The sequence below is a fragment of the Aedes aegypti genome, chromosome 3, assembly GCF_002204515.2.
Source record: "Aedes aegypti strain LVP_AGWG chromosome 3, AaegL5.0 Primary Assembly, whole genome shotgun sequence".
Classification (NCBI taxonomy): Eukaryota; Metazoa; Arthropoda; class Insecta; order Diptera; family Culicidae; genus Aedes; species Aedes aegypti.
In genome coordinates, this window is record NC_035109.1 from 314,629,166 (window position 1) to 314,647,737 (window position 18,572).

The 18,572-nt window shown below is 39.3% G+C and overlaps 2 long non-coding RNA genes across 2 annotated transcripts in view; one reads left to right on the top strand and one right to left on the bottom strand.

Annotated features, from left to right (window-relative positions):
• Window positions 1-13,905, top strand: part of LOC110678636 — a 293,911-nt gene extending 280,006 nt beyond the window's left edge. Inside the window, exon 4 of the long non-coding RNA XR_002501795.1 lies at window positions 13,486-13,905. This is a non-coding gene — a long non-coding RNA (uncharacterized LOC110678636). The remainder of the gene's footprint in view (window positions 1-13,485) is intronic.
• LOC110678637 lies at window positions 4,988-5,824 on the bottom strand. Its single transcript, XR_002501796.1, has 2 exons — window positions 5,542-5,824; window positions 4,988-5,266 (listed from the first exon to the last, which is right to left on the bottom strand). It is a non-coding gene; the product is annotated as an uncharacterized LOC110678637 (long non-coding RNA).
• Window positions 13,906-18,572: the final 4,667 nt, after the last annotated feature.

Consider the following 18,572-nt stretch of genomic DNA (forward strand, 5'->3'; position numbering starts at 1 on the left):
TTTACACCCATAGTTTCATATGCTTTAAAAAGTATTATTTAAATAGTAGTTTACGGAACAAATTTCAGAATGATGATTTTTACAGCACGAGGCGTAAGTTTATCCAATGAGGCTTGCCGAGTAGGATAATTAAGATGAGTGCTGTAAAAATCGAGTTCTGTAACGAGTTACGTACAGCATTTTTTGCAATTTTGTAGAAGACCACTTGACGATATTAGAAATTATATCGGAATGCATTCACCATTATTTTACAATTTCTGAAAAAAATGTTGTGTAATTATTTATTACGCAACTCAAAACAGTTTCGTAATGAGAAAGCGTTGCGTAATAAATCATTAAAGCACTGGTTTCAGTTGCGTAAGGGGCTGTCCATTAATTACGTAAGGGGTTATGGGGGGAGGGGGGTTTGAGATTTCTTACGGGCCATACAATTTATTTTGGATTTTCATACAAAAAATTTTACCATGGGGGGAGGGGGAGGTTGAATAATCCCGAAAATTGTCTTACGTAATTAGTGGACCGCCCCTAATGACTATTCCCGCACTGCATACTTCAGTGCAGGAAAGTAGGCCGTTTCATGACAGATTGGCGTGATGAAAAACAGCCTATTACGATGAGAAATTGTAAAAATATATTGTTTTCAATTTTGCTCCTAGAATGCAACCCTAAAAAAAGCAGCTCTTACAGGAAGTCTGTCAGACTAGTGCGATTTGACGGATAACTTTGAACTGTTCTAGTTTTTGAATTTGAATTTTACAATCAAATCCTTTATCGGCAATGGTTTGCTAATTTTTAATTTTTAATAATAGTTTTCACTTCTTCCAAGAATTGTCAATAATTGCCTTTTAATTACGATTGCTCTATGATTCTAAGTTAACGTGATTTTCTATTAGGCTATATACTAAGTGTAGAGAAAATTTCGTTATGATTTTTGTTATTTTAACTACTAACCAGCCAAAATTATAACATATTTTGTTATAATAAAAAAACCGCTAGCTGAATAACAAAATCTATTACAACTCTGTGTTAATCAACTGTTCGGGTAACATTTGCAAAGAACTGTTAAAGCCAGGATTGCAATAAATGCATTGTTGATACCTATGTGTTCTTATCAACTATTAAATAGTTGAAAGTGTGGCTTGTAAAATTGAGAATCGATTCAAGAGAAATTTAAATTGAAACTCACATTAGTTGTTTAATCTCAGAGAGACCTCATTTGACACAAATTTATTTCACTTTTTTGTTGTAAATTTAAGTTTGCGTTTAACTGGAATGAATCTTCAATGTTCTTCCTCCCACAAGGTATCACATTCTAGCCGTTCAACAATAGTTTCTTTGTCATCATATTTCATTTGCGACCATACTTTTCCAAAAAGTCACCACTTTCCATTCTCGCTGCTCGGAAATCTATTCATACAGTTACTTTCCACTAGCTTCACTCTTGCAAATAATGTAAAATCACTCCCCGGAAGCCGTGCACCTTCTGCTAGTTCCTGTTCCCCAACCTTCCATCCATTGAAAGTGGAAACCACTCGTTGTACCACCCACTGGTACTCTTCTCGGCATTCATTTTTCATTCCATATTCACAGATACCATACAGAACCATTTTTAATATTTTCCTGTAACGAGCTCCACCGGGACTAGTTTTCTTTTATCTTTCACCACAAAAGCAAACCCCCTCTCGGCCTTCTTTTCCACCTTTTCTCCTGGTAACACCTCCTCTCCTTCCACGAAGTTATAGTTTATGAAAAGGCGGCAGAAGCAAACCCTCCCCCTCCCAATGATAATGGGCGAAAAAAGCTTTCACCGTCGCACAGTGGTCCGAATTTGAACATTTTTGAGTGAAATTATACATTTCTCGATAACTTTTACAAATCGACCTAAGTAACTTTAATCTGGTTTCGAGAAAATTAATTGAAAAAATCACCTGTCTTCTAAAACTGATTTAAAATAAATAACCATTTTTAACATTTTTTTCACTAAAATTTTGCACTTTAATTTTGAAAAATTAAAGACAAAATTATAGGCCGTTTTATTCAGTTACTTACGACGTTTCTGTACCAGTGTAAAATCGACTCAAGTAGTGTTCTGTTTCGATTCGTGGTTAAGACACTTTGTCTCTCCATACGACGGAGCGGTGAAAGTTACGGTTAGGTTGCAAAAGTTGAAAATCTTGCTTACGTCGTTTTGTAAATCCGCAAATTAAACGTTCTAAAAGTGAAAAATCGAATTGGTTTAGAGTGGAACCCGTAGAATATTGTCTGCGAAACACGTAGGGTCGATAGAGTTAGTAAACAATACTTTTCTGACTTGAGGCTGTTTGAATAAGTTTTCGAAATTTGTTGTTGTCGATGGATGTTGTTTTTTGTTTCCCAAAAAATTAGCCAGCTTTTCAATAAACTGGACCTCTGTGCGTCCCAAACTCCATCTCCGGGATTTTCGAATTCCATAGGAACCGTGTCTCTGATGAACTTACAACCAACCATCCAACCAACGGAAAAAGCATCCACCGGGGTCCATTCGATACGGAGAGCCGGCCGTCGTCGTCGTCGTTTATCTGGGCATAAAAGCCGGCACACGAAACAGGATGGTTCTGTGTTCTGCTGCTGCTGCGTGGCTGGTGATGTTGATAGGAAGGTCGACCGCAGCAAATGAAAACAGGTGCCTACCCAACTCAGTGCCTTTCCCAGTCGTTCGGGTATCCCTTATCATCAGCAGTGGACCGATTCCGGGTGGATATGCCTGTCGGCAATTTCCACTAGGTACCGCAGACTGGATTCGAAGAGTGTGGGAGTTGCTTTTTGTTTTCAATATAAATAACACTAGGTAGGTACTGGCCGGACAGCAACCGGAGTTGTAACGACAATGGCGCCAAGGCAGAAATGGCGATGCGGTGATTGCTTTCCAAGCTGCAAAACTATTCCATGTCGAAAAATGGCCTATACGCTGTGTGATTTGTAACATTTCTGGCATCACCAGTAGTATGGGTTCATCTAACTTAAATTTATTAATTTATTGAGTGCTATGAGTTACTCAGATGAACTTAATTTTCTTCTAGGCTAACATGGGACAAGAGCGGTGCTATACAGTAAAGTTCTGGTTCATTGTCGATTGGCCGTCAACGAATTCAGCGTGATAACTTCCCACGAATTCAAACTTCGTTTATGACAATTTTGGTGCTGGTTGGTTTTCATCGTCCGCAGTATTGACGTAGACATTCCCCCCGTAGTCTTCATCCTTATTGCTTGCTGCGCTATCATTCACGTGTTCATCGAAGTGCTGCTTCCATCTTTCGTTCACCTCGCGTCCGTCCGTCAAGATGCTCCCATCCCTATCCCTGCACATTTCAGGTCGCGGCATGAAGCCTTTTCCGGATACGTTGAGCTTCTGCTAGAACTTCCACAACCCCAAATTAACCTTCACGTTCCGACCTTCGACAAGGCATTTTCAAATAGCTGCCATTTCGTCAATTTCCATCAATTTTATTTGAACCATTCTCAGTTGACTTGAAAAAGGTATTACTTATTTGTCATACACCTGGCACTGCAAAATATAGTCGATATTTTCCAAAAAGTGTCAATTTTAATAGAAATTTCGAATGATGTTCACCCCACAGATGTGGATTAGGGAGAGAGGAGGATCCTTATCATGGATCAAATCGACTCATATTATGGATCAAAACACTATACCAGCAATTTATCTGCGAAGCAATCTAAGGGAGTGCTAGTGAAAGCATACGTTTTGGCGTTTGGTTTGGAATCGTCTTGTAAACTTGAACATAACATGACAATGCTCGATCACCACGTGCGCATCGATTTTCTGGGCTTCGCATTGCAATTTTCGAGAACTTTCTTCGTGTTGGTAAACAATGACACATTATTTAACAGCATCCACAAAAAATGGTTTTGTTTTTGAAATAACTGATTAATCGCGAGTTGAAAAAATTGCCGCAATGTTGCGCCTTGTGATTGTCATGACAATTGTGAGTAAACTTGCTTTTTTGTTTGTTTTTCGTCTGTTTTGATGACAATTTGATTCACTGCTTAGGATATAGGCCTTTTCATGTGACAGGTCCGTCTATGCATTTGTTTACATCGGTGTAGGACCGATGCATACACGAGGCTGTCATTTTCATAGAAGAACTGTCAAAGAGCTTCCCGATCAGCTGTTTTGGAACGTCATGTGAATAGGCTTATTACCAAAAGTAATTTGACAGCTGAAGAATCTAACCACGAATTGCTTCACTGAATGTCTCAAGAATCTTCAGATTAGTATTCAGAGCGTGTACTCCATGGCAACAGAAATTTCTTATTCAGTGAAAATTTTCAAACACGATATGTGCTAATTGAAAATCCTCTATAATTTCTCTTAATAATCTTGTAATATATTAAACTTTTAGATATAATTTTAATTTCCAAATACTAATAGCTTAATCTATATTCAGTGGTTAGCATTTAAGGGAAATTCCCGGTAACATGCGCTCGATGGAACAGTAAGTTTGATCTAAACACCGCTTAGTACCTGAATTAAAAATGTTGCATTTTTTACAGATCATTGAACATCCCGCATAAATCGGAACAATACAGTCACTGTTTCCGAAACTATCCGCAACTATTTGCGACAATTTATGAACAGTTCCACATAATATCAAAAATAACAATAAACCAACCAAACCATAAACTATTTTTACAGTTTGCTGAATGGTATTTGGGAAAATAACAATGTGGGGAATAGGCGGTTAAGTTATGTAACCATAAAAAAATGCCGATTTTCTCGAACATTTTATTCCGTTTACAGTTTGCCGAACAGTCGATATACTGTAGCAATTCACTGTAAAGCAAACAGTATTGAAATAGTGGAACTATAAAGTTGGAACAAAATTAAATAACGTATGTGAAATATCTATTTTAATGTGCTTTATTGTAATTTTTACCCTATACCATACTGTTGGTTTTTCTCATTTGAAATAAATAGACGAACACAAAATTAAAATATAGTATAATATTTATTTGTATTAAGGATTACCTTGCCATCGATTCTAATAATACACTAGGCAGCCAACATATCGTTTTTCCAGAGTTTCAACTGAAGTTGACCCTTGGATTTTTCAGCTCACAGGCCATCGAAGAGTGTTCATGGTGTAATTGCGGACACTATTTTTCTTGTTGGAGGTTTTACACTCGTTTCCATTCGTATCCGGATTACGAAGGGTCTGGTCATGCCGTGCCATTGCTTTCCTTTAAATTCTTCAATGAATTACAGGTTCTATCAGAGAAAAGAAACAAACAAATAATATTGTAATATTTTTGAATAGCAAACACCGCGGGGCGGTTGGTTGGTTTCCTATAGGGCACTTGCAAAATTTCACGCAGCCATCCTTTGGGAGAACGACGCACTGCACTTAAGCAAATGCCGTAATGTTATTCTCCCAGAACCATAACAGGGTGAGCCGTGCGTCGTTCCCTAAGGGTAAGGCCGCGTGATGTTATGGGAAAATACCCCAGTAAAGAGAATCAGTATTCTATGCCACTAACACTTACCTTACAAAATCTTTGAGTGAAATTTTTGATTGTTCCGCAAACGAAGGCATGTTTCACAGCCATTTTGCCGGATTACCCGAAAGGTTTCTTCCAATCGATTGTTGGTAAAATTTCGCCGACTTCTGCAATGACGATGAAGCGTTGTGATAGGCAACTAACATCGAGAGCACACAAGGATCAGCAGGCATGCCCCGGAAAGCAACAAGAGCTGTTCTGCCACAAAAATACTCTTCATTTTTCATCTATTTGCACTACTCTGCAAAATTTTCACTTTTTTGCTTTTTTTCACTTCTAGAACAAAATTAACAGGACACGCTAAAAACAACACACAGTAAATGTAAAACATTTACAAAGTTTTTTGAAAAAAAAAACGATTCCTGACAAAAACTGGAATTTTTGATGCATCCTTAAATCTGGACTATAATGATTTTCAGATCAGTTGTGGTGAAGGGTAAGATAAATTCTATTGATTGATGAGAATTTAAACATGGGTCTGTTAGTTGCTTTTAGCGTTTGCAGTTAAATGATTCTGAAATATATACGCTTACCAATGCGTGCAACTGTTCGCCAAACTGTTAAGCATTTGTAACATATAGTAAAATGTACATGTGTGAGTGTGTTACGGACTCGTTTGCGGATGTTCAAGAGTGAATCATTTGGCGAACGTTGATGATATGTTTCAACCGTATCTCACGATTTGGCAGCTCTATATAATTTTACAATGTCACTACAGTTTAGGTAATTGTCACCATTTAGTATTTAATACTGAAATGATACTTTATGGTCTACAACTTTGAATTTCGTATTGTTTAACATAAAAGCAACTGTTTGTAATACGTTGACCTTAACGGAAATAAGTGTTTTATTGTTTTGAATGTAAGACGAATTGTATTTTTCTATGCGGGATTTTATCAATAATTATAGCGGGTGTGGTCGTCCAGCTTATCGTGTTCAACCAGAATAATTTTTCAGAGAGGTGGACATTTCACTTTACTTTTTTTTTTTTTTAAAAAAAAAGGGAGGCAATCTTTTATTTCCGGCTGTTTGGGCACGTCAGGAGTTAATCATCAATGTTAACTTCCTTTTCCCGATCAGCCTAGATAGCCGTGTAGTGTCGGTAGCGGTTGTTTCAACTGGCTAAGAATTAACACTACGGACTGCCTGTTCCGGTGGTAAAAGTCCACCTCACAGGTGACCTCTAATTCATGCGGCTTTAAGCTTACCGTGCCTAAGAATGAATGGTTAGGGGGGTCTAAATAAAACCTAACCGCAAACGGAGCCTGTGGAGTACCAGGGCGCCCTCTACAGTATTATGCCTTTCCTGTGCTACCCGGAGCAATGGTACAGGTGACCTTGTGTTTCTCCGAGATAATCGGCTGCTCTTCTTCAGTCTCAAGCCTGAGGCTAAATAAGGGTGGGATTATTAATACGTTGTAAGTTAGTTTAAAATTTCCACCTCTATGGTTTCGCATTATGCGTATTACACAGTGTAGTCTGTGCTTTTCGCCTTTGGCGACTTTTAAGAGATACCGATCTGGTTTTCTCGCTGCTGGTCTTTTTCGTTCTGAGATTGCGAAAAGCTTAATCCTGCTTAGTTTGGGTAGCGGCTACGGTTAGGATAGCTTAGTCAGACCAATCTTCAGCATAAAATATCAGCAACGATTAATCTTTGTAGACTAATGCAAATGGTACAGTTCAAATGGCGCAAAAACCTTACTTTTGTGAACTTTTTTCTAGGTAACCTTGTGGATCCAGTTTTTGTTACTTTCATAAACATGAAATGGCAAACTCGCGTGCCATACCTCGTGCATGCGTGCTCGTAAATAGCGCTGACGTTGCTACACTCATTTCTGGGTTAACAACCAGAGATGTATGTGCTGTCACAATTGATATTTCTGTTGGTGACCTCAATAGGAAATACGTCTTTCGTTTTGTGGTGTATTTACCACATGATGAATCATCCGCAATGGATGATTTCAAACGAGTTGTCGTTCACTGCCTATGAAAAAGCCTTCTGCTGATTTGTGGGTAGTGATGCTGATACTCATCACATCATCTGGAGTAGCTCAGATATTAATTTGAGAAGCTCCAGTCTGATGGAATGCTCAAGTAGTTCAAATCTTGGATTACTTATTTTAGGGAATCGCCCAACCTTCATGGTATCTATTAGAGAAGAAGTGTTAGACATAATGCTCTGCTTGAACAGAATCAGTCACGAGTTGACGAATTGTCATGTATCAGATGATAAATCATTATCTGATCATCGCTACATTTCTATATGAACATATGAATGTAAATTTGCAGACTTTGCATTTGTTATACTCCACAAACTGGAAATTGGTTGTGACCAAATTCTATGAATTCTCTCCGTCCATTGGAAATCCTAGTGATTTGAATGTTTCCATTTCCGGTGAATTGGGACACAATTGTCCTTGATTCGAGTGAAACCCACAATTGCTTGTCACTTTGTTACTCACAACTCCCTTTGCGGGACTAGTTGACGTCTGGCTATTTGTAAAGGAATATGTCAGATAGTCAGGCTGCTTTTAAAGCTCTTGCTTAGGCCAACTCAAGGTCTAAGCTTGTTATCGCACGTCGAACTCAATTTGAGGAACTGAATTCAGTGAACTCTGTTAAACTTATATGGGTCCTTGCTATTCTTCCATTGCTGGGAATGAATTGGCTTATGAATTAGCTCGCAATGGAGCATCGCATGACTTCATTGGCTCTCAGGCAGCTATTCCAATTTCGATGTGCTGGGTGAAGCTTCAGAAATTCTTGAGCGGCAACTCAGCACAAGCAATATTGGAATAATTTTGAGTCATGTCGTCAAACAAAATTGTACATTACTGAGCCATCCCAAAGGTGGATAAGTATTTAACAAATCTGTCAAAGCAGAATTGCAGTCTCTTGGTAACAACCTTGACTGGCCACTGCCGACTCAACTATCACATGGCAAATATTCAGTGTGCTGATACATTTTTTGTGTGATAGTTGTGATTCCGATTATGGAACTTCTTATCATCTGATATGTAACTATCCAATCTTCGCGTAATTGCGATTCCAATTACTTGGTTAACACTTATTAAGTAAAACTGATTTCAGAAACCTGAATCTTTAGGACATTCTGTTATTCTTAACCCGCTGTGGTAATGAGCTATAGGCTCTCTTTACGCTCATGCGTTTTTGCAGTGTCCTTTTCAGGGCGCTGTTCGAACCCATTGTGGTATGGAGCTACATGCTCTCAATTCGCTTATGCGATTTTCCCTCTTCAAGGGACCCCACTCCTATTTCCTCCCATCTTTCCCTTCCCTTTCCTCTCCCTTCGGGTAGATGATGAAATAGGCTCAAATATGGCGATGGCACAAATCTCCCAAATGGCGGGGAACGTGCCTCTGGAGCCGGCCTTCTGATACCTGATACCAATGCGTGCAACTGTTCGCCAAACTGTTAAGCATTTGTAACATATAGTAAAATGTACATGTGTGAGTGTGTTACGGACTCGTTTGCGGATGTTCAAGAGTGAATCATTTGGCGAACGTTGATGATATGTTTCAACCGTATCTCACGATTTGGCAGCTCTATATAATTTTACAATGTCACTACAGTTTAGGTAATTGTCACCATTTAGTATTTAATACTGAAATGATACTTTATGGTCTACAACTTTGAATTTCGTATTGTTTAACATAAAAGCAACTGTTTGTAATACGTTGACCTTAACGGAAATAAGTGTTTTATTGTTTTGAATGTAAGACGAATTGTATTTTTCTATGCGGGATTTTATCAATAATTATAGCGGGTGTGGTCGTCCAGCTTATCGTGTTCAACCAGAATAATTTTTCAGAGAGGTGGACATTTCACTTTACTTTTTTTTTTTAAAAAAAAAGGGAGGCAATCTTTTATTTTTTTTACCGCGCCGACAATAACTTGCTTGCATTTAGGATGAATCGGCAACGAATTAGACCAGACAAAAATTACAGTTGACAGCTCATTGATCAGTTGGATGAGAAATAATTTCCGAACTGTCAAATTTAAGTTCGGACTCACTGTAGTGTAGTGTAGTCAGTGTCGTCCATTAAAATGGCAAGTTCGGGATGGTGAAAAAAGGTGCAGGATCACGTCGGATCGTTCTGATGTCTTCGACGCACTTGTTCAGCGTGAGAATATGAACAAGGGCAGTGAAGACATCGGACTGTTCCAACGTAATCCTGCACTTCTTGAAGGGAGTGGGAGGGGGGAGTGGGTAGGCTGTTAGTCACGGTAAAAAGAAGCAAGGTATTATACTCCGAAAAATGACATTTGGCAGTGACGTCATTCCTATCGCAAACTCGAACGAGTGCAAAAGAAAGCAAGGCTTGCTCTATTTTACTATCCTGTAAGCCTCATGATTGGCGATAGGAATGACGACACATGTTTTGATTGAAATTTTCTGGCGGTATCAGTGACTTTCGCGTGGAGCTATTCACACTGTTTTACATTCTGAACCTGCAGCAAAAACAAAAAGATTATGAAATTTCAAAGTTGTGGCAAAACCGTTAAAACACAAAAACGTCTTACCGGTTCTCGGTAGCTCTTTTGCTATGTCTTTCCACGCTTTATCTGTCGCTTTGGTAATTCGCATGATCCCAATGCGACAGATCCCATAGAACTGGACGTTTTTTCACTTCAGCGATCAAAACCTTTTTGTCGCCGTCGGAGAAAAACTACGTTCGTTTTGTATGTGGGCGTCTACGTTTCCGCTTCTGGGTTCGCTTGATGCTTCATGCTTGATGAACAGGCTCTGGCACTTCAATGACACTTTTTTTTTCTATGGACCTATGCACGGGTTCATTATTTGACGTTTTAGCGGTGCCGTGTTATTTATGGGACCATGGCAACGAGTGAATATGGCACCGCTAAAACGTCAAATTAGTGAACTCGTGCATTGATCCATAGCTAAGTATGCACTTCAACAGAAAAGTAATCGCCTATCTCGATGCGTGGAAAATTTCTTGCAAGAAATGGTCAAAAGATGCATTTTTCTTCGATCGTAGTACGCAGATGAAAAGAAATGTCATTTCAAATGGAGCTCACTGTAGAAAATTTCTTGACCATTTTTTCCGTAGAAAGTTTTACTTTTCTTGAGCGGAACAGCATACTTAGCTTATGTCGAAAAAAACCCAACAAATCTTCGTTGCTATGATAACAGTTTCCAACAAAAATATGTGTTGAAAGCTTCACATTATTCTTCTTAATACGTAATTTAAATTTTTGGCGATGACTTCTTTTACTGCCGTGAATTTTAAGTCAGTCACATCTGCATATTCGTCAAAATTGAGTTGGGTTCAGTTTTTAACATATCTTCCAATGCTCTTTTAGCTCCACTAATGGGATAACGTGATTTGTTCGAAAAAAAAATTAGAAAAAAACAGCAAGTGAAATTGTCTCATAATGAAAACTAACCGCATATCAGTCCCACTACAGATTTCCGCACCGAGTAATGCTAGGTATGCTGTTCCACTCAAGAAAAGTAAAAATTTCTGCTCAAGAAATAGTCAAGAAATTTCCTACAGTGAGCTCCATTTGAAATTACATTTCTTTTCAACTGCGTACTGCGATCAAAGAAAAATGCTTTTCTTGAGCATTTCATGCAAGAAATTTCCCACGCATCGAAATAGACGATTACTTTTCTGTTGAAGTGCATACTTCGCTTAACACAAGAATGAACCGTGTTTTGATCATCTTTATATTTTTCTCGTAAAGATACTGTAGTAAAAAGCAAATTGTGAAAGTTGAGATTGAAATTTGAACATGTTCCAATCCTCTGGAATTTTTGAATATTCGCATGGAAAACGAGTTTATAAACTTCACATCCCATTTTCTCAATGCCTACTTTTTACAGGTGGGACTGACTTGCGATTCACGGCAGCGTACTGCTAAAGAAATTTAATTTTCTTGAGTATTTTTTACGCAGAAAATCCTATAGGTCTTGAACTCCGAAAGATAACACAACAAAAATTTGTAAAAAAAAAGTGATCAATTTACCCTCCGATTTCGGTACCCAATATGAGCCCGACTACTACGTCTTCGTGTTTAATAAAAGTCTAATATAATTCTCAGAAAGGTACGAATATAAGAGTTTGAGCTAAAAAAACGGGTCCACTGGAAAAAAGGTTCAATAACTAATGGAGACCAGAAGTTTTAAGAAGGTTTCGAAAAACTTCAGACAAACCAGAAGATCTACAATAGTCATCGATAAAGCCATCATAAAACTTGGATGATTGTTTCGTTTCGATATTTGTTAGATGGTATCTTATCTAAGTTAGATAAGATACCGAACCTAATGATGGCTATAGGATTTATAGTCCGTCTCAATAATTTTATGCTTAGGTTCAATAAACCACCTTTAAAACTTCTACAAAACCTAAATTGCTACACCTCACGGTACCGAGCGAACACTTGCTTCCGTTCGCATCTAACAGAACACCGATTCTTCCCCCGGTTCCAAGAATACTTTACATCCCGGCAGCTGGCAGCAACCCCATCATCAAAGAACCAATGTTTTACATCACATTCAATTTGCCTGGTCACACGTCAGGAACAACACATCAGACGACGGCGGCGACAACGGTGAACCCACCACACGACACACAAAACAGCCTCCTCCCGGTTGGTATCGATTTTGCCGGACATGATGCGGAACGGTTGGTCCTGCGCCGTTCGGGTATTCCGTTCCGTATCTTTATCCTGATTCGAGTCGTCGAGTCGATTCCGGAGGACCCGACGGAACTTTAAACTTTCTGATTCCGGACAAAAGGAATCTTAAATTCTATCACCTAACAGTATGCAACTTCCTTGCCAATTTTGTTCTGATACTTCGCCAAAAACTTCTCAGTTCCAAGTCACATCACGCTCCTACCGCTTCTTCTATCGCATTATTAAAGATTAATGTGACTTCGATAGCGATTCGGAAAGGTTGCATAAAGTTAACCACTTTCCGCTGTCAGTTCTCGCCTTTTATGGACTATGAATACAGTATTCTGCTGCCCAGGGAAAAAGTGCGGTGTGTCTCCATTGTTCACAACTGTCACCAATCGTGGCGCGAAAAAAGGGGGAAAATTTTGCACAAATTTGCATTTCTTCGACGGTTCTTCGGAGGGTAATGGTCCACAGGGCCGAGTGGCAGGGGTTCTCAAACTGATTCCCAAGTTATCTGTCTGCCAATGGATCATTGAATGTCGTTTTTGCAAGTGCTCACCGCATCAAAACAAAGGCGCCACTGTATATGGGATTTAACATTGTGACAGCATTGCTGTTCTGTCAAACACACAAGACTACGGTGGCGCTATCTATGCTTTCCATAGCAACCGTTTTGGCTATTTTAATGATCCATTGCCATCCATGTATTAAGTCATCTATCTCGTTGACTACGAAATGAACAGTTGGGAATTTGGCCTGTCTCTTTACTTCTTTAAATTTTTAACTGGTGGGAACGTGTCTTTGGAGCCAGCCTTCTGATACCCTGAACTTGGGACACTCTGACCAAGAAATACGACCTGACCCGGAGTGGCCCTTTGTATTTTATCAATTTTTCGCGAATTCGGATTTCCATTAGAATGGCATTCCTCAATGCTTTCGCACAATAAGATCCCGGAGAAAAAAATGCCTACTTTCAGGGGGTTAATGCGGAAAGGGTACCTTTGCCTTTCGCTAGGCAATCCATAATGAATGAACGAGTGTCGAAACGTGGAGCAACACGTTGCAGCAGTCGGAGGGGCAAAATTTATTGATTTCCTTAAAGATGACAACCCCCTTTGGAGCTCCAAAGCAGGAAGTCTTTAAAGGGAAATTTATTCAACTCCGTTTCCCCGAACATCTCCTTCAACCCACAAACTGTGCGGTGAAAATGGGCGAATAGCTTTAACGACCGGTTCTTTCCTTTTTGCTTACTTCAACTTTCAGGGAGATTCCACGGCCACGAAGTCCACAGGAAGAGGACGAAAAAAAAGTACGGTGCCATCATAGTCGCCATCGTTGCCGCCGCTGCTTTTGCCGCCGGACCGGAACATGGGACACTTGAGAAACAAACAGCGCCGGCACCAGCAGAAGGAAGCGGCACTCCGGCGGGAAGAACGACTACGGAAACAGCAGCTCGATGAGGTGGACATTATGAATTTGGTAAGTGGCCAAAAAAACACCCAGAAACTCTGAAGTGAAGGGCGCGAAGACGATAGTTGGTTCCTGGTGCTTACTTCTTTGAGGGTTTTTTCCCTGCTCTTAATTTAAGGACCAGGATTGCGGCGAATGAGCATTAACGAAGGTACTGGATTTTTGGAGAAGGAAACTTTCAGGGGAATAAATTATTGCTTAAAATAATGTGAAGCGACATAGTTTGAGTTTGTTTTATTCGGCAAGTTTCGGCGAGTAATTCATTGATAACTTTTTTTCTGGCACAAAAATCTGATGCCCTTTCAATTCTCTTTTGAGTGAATGACTATTAATGTTTCCCTTTTTCTGTTTTTGACTTTTCATTTCGCCATCTTCGACAGTGACCATAATCTCATCTTTTTAAGCCATTTTTCCATCAGGTCAGTGTTTTTTTAACCAAATATCATGGACTGAAAGACAGAATTTCGAAAGTAGTAAATGTCGAAGGAAAAAAGTTTGTAACGTCTTTTGTCATGCTGCATCGTAAAATGTTTCTGAAATTGATTCATCGAAGAAGGGAAATCGATCACTGCAGATACGCCTATATGATACTACCACCTCCATTTTAGGGTGAGCCAACTGCAGCTTGACTCCAGTCATCCACAATTCAATGATGTCTAGCGATTCCGCCGTCAGCATCTCAACCTCCTCCATAGCATCGCCAATTATCGCAAGAACTACGTCATCTGCGAACCTGACGATCTCGACTCCATTCAGCAGTTCTTCATCCAACTCCATCGTACATAGTTTCCACAGTGTTGGACCAAGTATTGATCCCTGTGCAACGCACACTGTTACTTTAGTTAACATCCGTCCGTGGTTTGTATCATAAACTTGGTCGTAAACCAGTACTCGGTTCTGAAAGTAGCTTTGCACTTTAGAGTAAGGTGGGGCAAAAGTTCGACCTTAGTGGTATAATCAAAGTTTCCAGGAAAACCATAGCAGTTAAAACAAAACAAATACCATACAGTGAACCTTCAACATATTGGCTATAATTTTGCTGAACAAACTTGTGTCAAAATATTTACTCATTTTTAGTTATAACAGTTTCAAAATTGATTGTCTTATTCGAACTTTTGCCCCACCGGTGGGGCAAGAGTTTGAATCTAGTGTGGGGCAAAAGTTCGCTGGCTAAAACAAAAAATATCGATCCTTTTATGACAGGCATACTTTACACCAGCCGTAAACATAAGTTTAACGAAAAATACACACTAAATTTTCATCAAAAAATTGCCCAAAACCGAGTTAATTGTAATATACTCAAAAATAGCAGTTTTTCGCAAAACTAAGTGGAAATGTAAAATTTTGGTGACAATTTTTACACGATCAGACAAATTTAACTAAATTTGAAGAAAATATGTGGATTTTAGGCAATATGCAAATTTTTCCGTGATTTTATACATGGGTCGAACTTTTGCCCCGCTGATTCGAACTTTTGCCCCACTATGGGCCAAAAATTGTTTTCAAGCATTTATGCAAAAACTAATACACCTCAAAGCAACCTTATGATAGGCCTAGAAACGCCCTTACATAAAATATTGAAAAACATTTTATCTTCAATTGGTTCCATGCAACGAAAGTTTGACCAAAAATTACAATATTTACGTCGAAAAAAAAACAGATAGCCATAACTTTTCCAAATCTCAATCGATTTTTATGATATTTGGAGTGAAAGTCTCCTACTTGAATAGCATTCGAACCACCATGACATTTATAAGATTTGTTTTTAATTCGGGGACCCGCTTTCTTTGTTGAGCAGCGGCGATAGCCTTCCAACTGGCTGGCACTGTTGTACGCATTCTTAACGTCAATTGTTACCACTGTGCAGTATCAATTGCCCCTCCTCTTCTGCTTGTACGCTTTCTCCGCGCACGCGATGACTGTCCGAATAGCATCCATCGTCGAAGTCTGTTTATGGAATCCGAACTGCCTTTTCGACAATCCGTTCTCGCCTTTCGTGTAGATCGTCAGCCTGCCAAGGATTATCTTCTCCAGCAGTTTTCCAAGAGTATCCAGCATATTGGTTTATATAAAGCAGGATCTCCTGGCGGTTTTCCCAGTTTTGGCAGAAATATCAGGTTCTGCACCTTCCATCTGTCAGGGAAGCAGCCTTCCGCTAGACACTTATGCAACGCTGTTCTAAATATATCTGGGACCGCCAATATATTTTTAGGATACTGTTGCAGAAGTTTCGTGCTGCGTGATCACAATAGGTGTCTGTCCGAAAACAATCGACTACATATAATCAAAATATGCTAACAGTAGCTTCGTCACATAGATCTAACTTAGACGGAGCCTCCAGCTGGTTCTGGCATTGCAATGCATTGGTAGGGTTATATCCAACCCCAAGGCTCATGCATTGAAATCGCCTCCTTTTCGTATTGGATCTCGACCATTCGAATGATTTTAACAAACGTCGGCTGAGCACGTGAAATGGAAGACTCGTATGCCGAGATGACAATCGGAGGTGCTCTGCACATCTCCAATGGTCTATTGTACAGTTAACCAGACATTAGCGGTACTAACGGAGAAGCTAACTGAGCTCAAGACACGCGTGGTCTGTCGTATGAAGAAGCCACTTTATTAACCCGAGGAGCACTCGCCAAGCGTGAATGACAGTGCCTTTAGTATCTTTTGTAGAAATGGCCTAGAATCTATCATTCATGTGAATGAAGCTCTCGCAGAGTTGTTATCCGCTCTACTTGTGACCCAACTAAGTTTTTTATTCAGTAAATACATATAAGGTTTCAATACAAAATATGTGTTTGAGATTTCAATACAATCTGTATATAAAATATAAGGTTCTTGTATACTTTTTGAATTGTTATTTAAAGACAGGTAATCGCCTATCTCGATGCGTGCGAAATTTCTTTTCAGAAATGGTCAAGAAAACACATTTCTTTGATCGCAGTACGCAGTTGAGAAAAATGTCAGTTTAAATGGTTGCGCTTTGCAAAAAATTTCTTGATCCATTCAGTCAAGGAATTTCTCAACTTTTCTTGTGCGGAACAGCATACTTAGCTTATGCTACGTTCAGACTAGAGCCGATATTACGTAATATGGACCGATGCACGTGTTCACTAATTTGACGTTTGAGCGGTGCCGAATTCACTCGTTGCCATGGTGACGTAAATATCACGGCACCGCTCAAACGTCAGATAGTGAACTCGTGCATCGGTCCATCAACCCGGTGCTAGGCAGCCATGTTTTCGTGGTCAGCATCAAACTCAAGAGCAACAACGTACATTGGCCTAATCATATTGGAGAAATTTTCCTCCAATACTAAAATGTGTTTCTAGCTAATCACATCAACCCAAATTGACTTGCTGTACTGCCAGCCAATAGTTTGCAACCGTTTGTTTGTTCGAATAACAATTGTTATGCGGGAAAAGAATTTTTTCGGAGAAAAAGATTTCGCCATCATCGATTGTTAGTCCTCAAACGGTTATTTATTTACAAACATTGAGCTGTCAGTGGGAACCACTTCCCAGTGGGAACCAGAGATGTTTGCTCGTTATTTTACAATGGGGTTGTATGGGCGGTGTCAGGAGGCTGCGGTCCATAGGCTATCTTGATATCGAACGTCGAACTTTATATTTCCAGTGAGAACTAGATGTAGGGTTTCTGATATCGAGAGAGCCTATATTACGTTTTATCAGCTCTAGTCTGGACGTAGCATTAATGTCTTATTTTGAGTATGTTGTTCAGTATTTAGAGATGTCTCATTTTCGTAAAAGGCGTATTAATAAAAAAAAACATACAAAATGTGTTGAGGTATCAATTTTGAAAGAATGAAATTGTCTTTCCATGACAAATTTGAAACATTTGGGGTGAATATCAGCCGCGAATGACCTACGTGTGGGTCCCGCTCCCCAATCATAGGATTCTCAAAATAATGATTATGTTGTTGGTGTCCTATCGCAGCCGTTTATTTTCCCATTTGAATTCATTACGGGCTGGCTGACGACGACGGAGGTGACAGTGAATTAGTCTTCGCCCTGCAACTCTCCGACGCTGGACTAGAAACACATTGTGACTGTCCGAATAAAAAGGTACAAAAGGTATTCAATCACCATACAACCTATGGTGTACAATATATAGAGTCGATATTGTTTTGTTTATTTTCTGTTGAATATGCCAGCAAAACATTTATTGGTTTTTCTGGAAATTCACCATTGTTTTATTTTATAAATACCAGGTAAACAATATTCCTTTTATGTTTTGCGCGAAAAATACCTTGAGTTTTAACTTAGCGTGGACAATTTTTTCAAAATTCTATTGTAAATTTACATATCGATCCCAATTTTTAATGTAGAAATGACATTTCAAATTAATTCAATGCTACAAAACAATACAACAGATGGTAAGTGAATTGGACAAATTACATTTCGTTCTATGGTAAACCTGTTGAAAATATGGTATTGTTACAATAAAAACTATTGTATAATATGTTTGACCAGGGGAGTACTCACTATCCCAATCCTAACGGATTGACAATTAAAATACACTCCGATATTCCGGAAGCGAAAAGGTCTTCCCGTTAGTCGTTTGGGGAAGCGAAGATAAAAACCAGAACAACGAAAATCTAATAAATACAAGCGGTAGACGATGAGCAGCATCATCAAGAGATCTAATCTCGCCGGTTCCTTCGGAATGAAGCACCGCCACAAATGACTGTCAGAGGGGAGGAAAACAGACTTCTGCGTGACATATTTTGGCAGCGACAGCAATGTATCAATTTTCGCTTGTAATGTGATTTGGGATAATGTCGTGAAGCTGCGGGAGGGGAAACATGACGGGTGGACTCTTGGGAAAAGAATCGTGTAGGAGAAAGTGTGAGG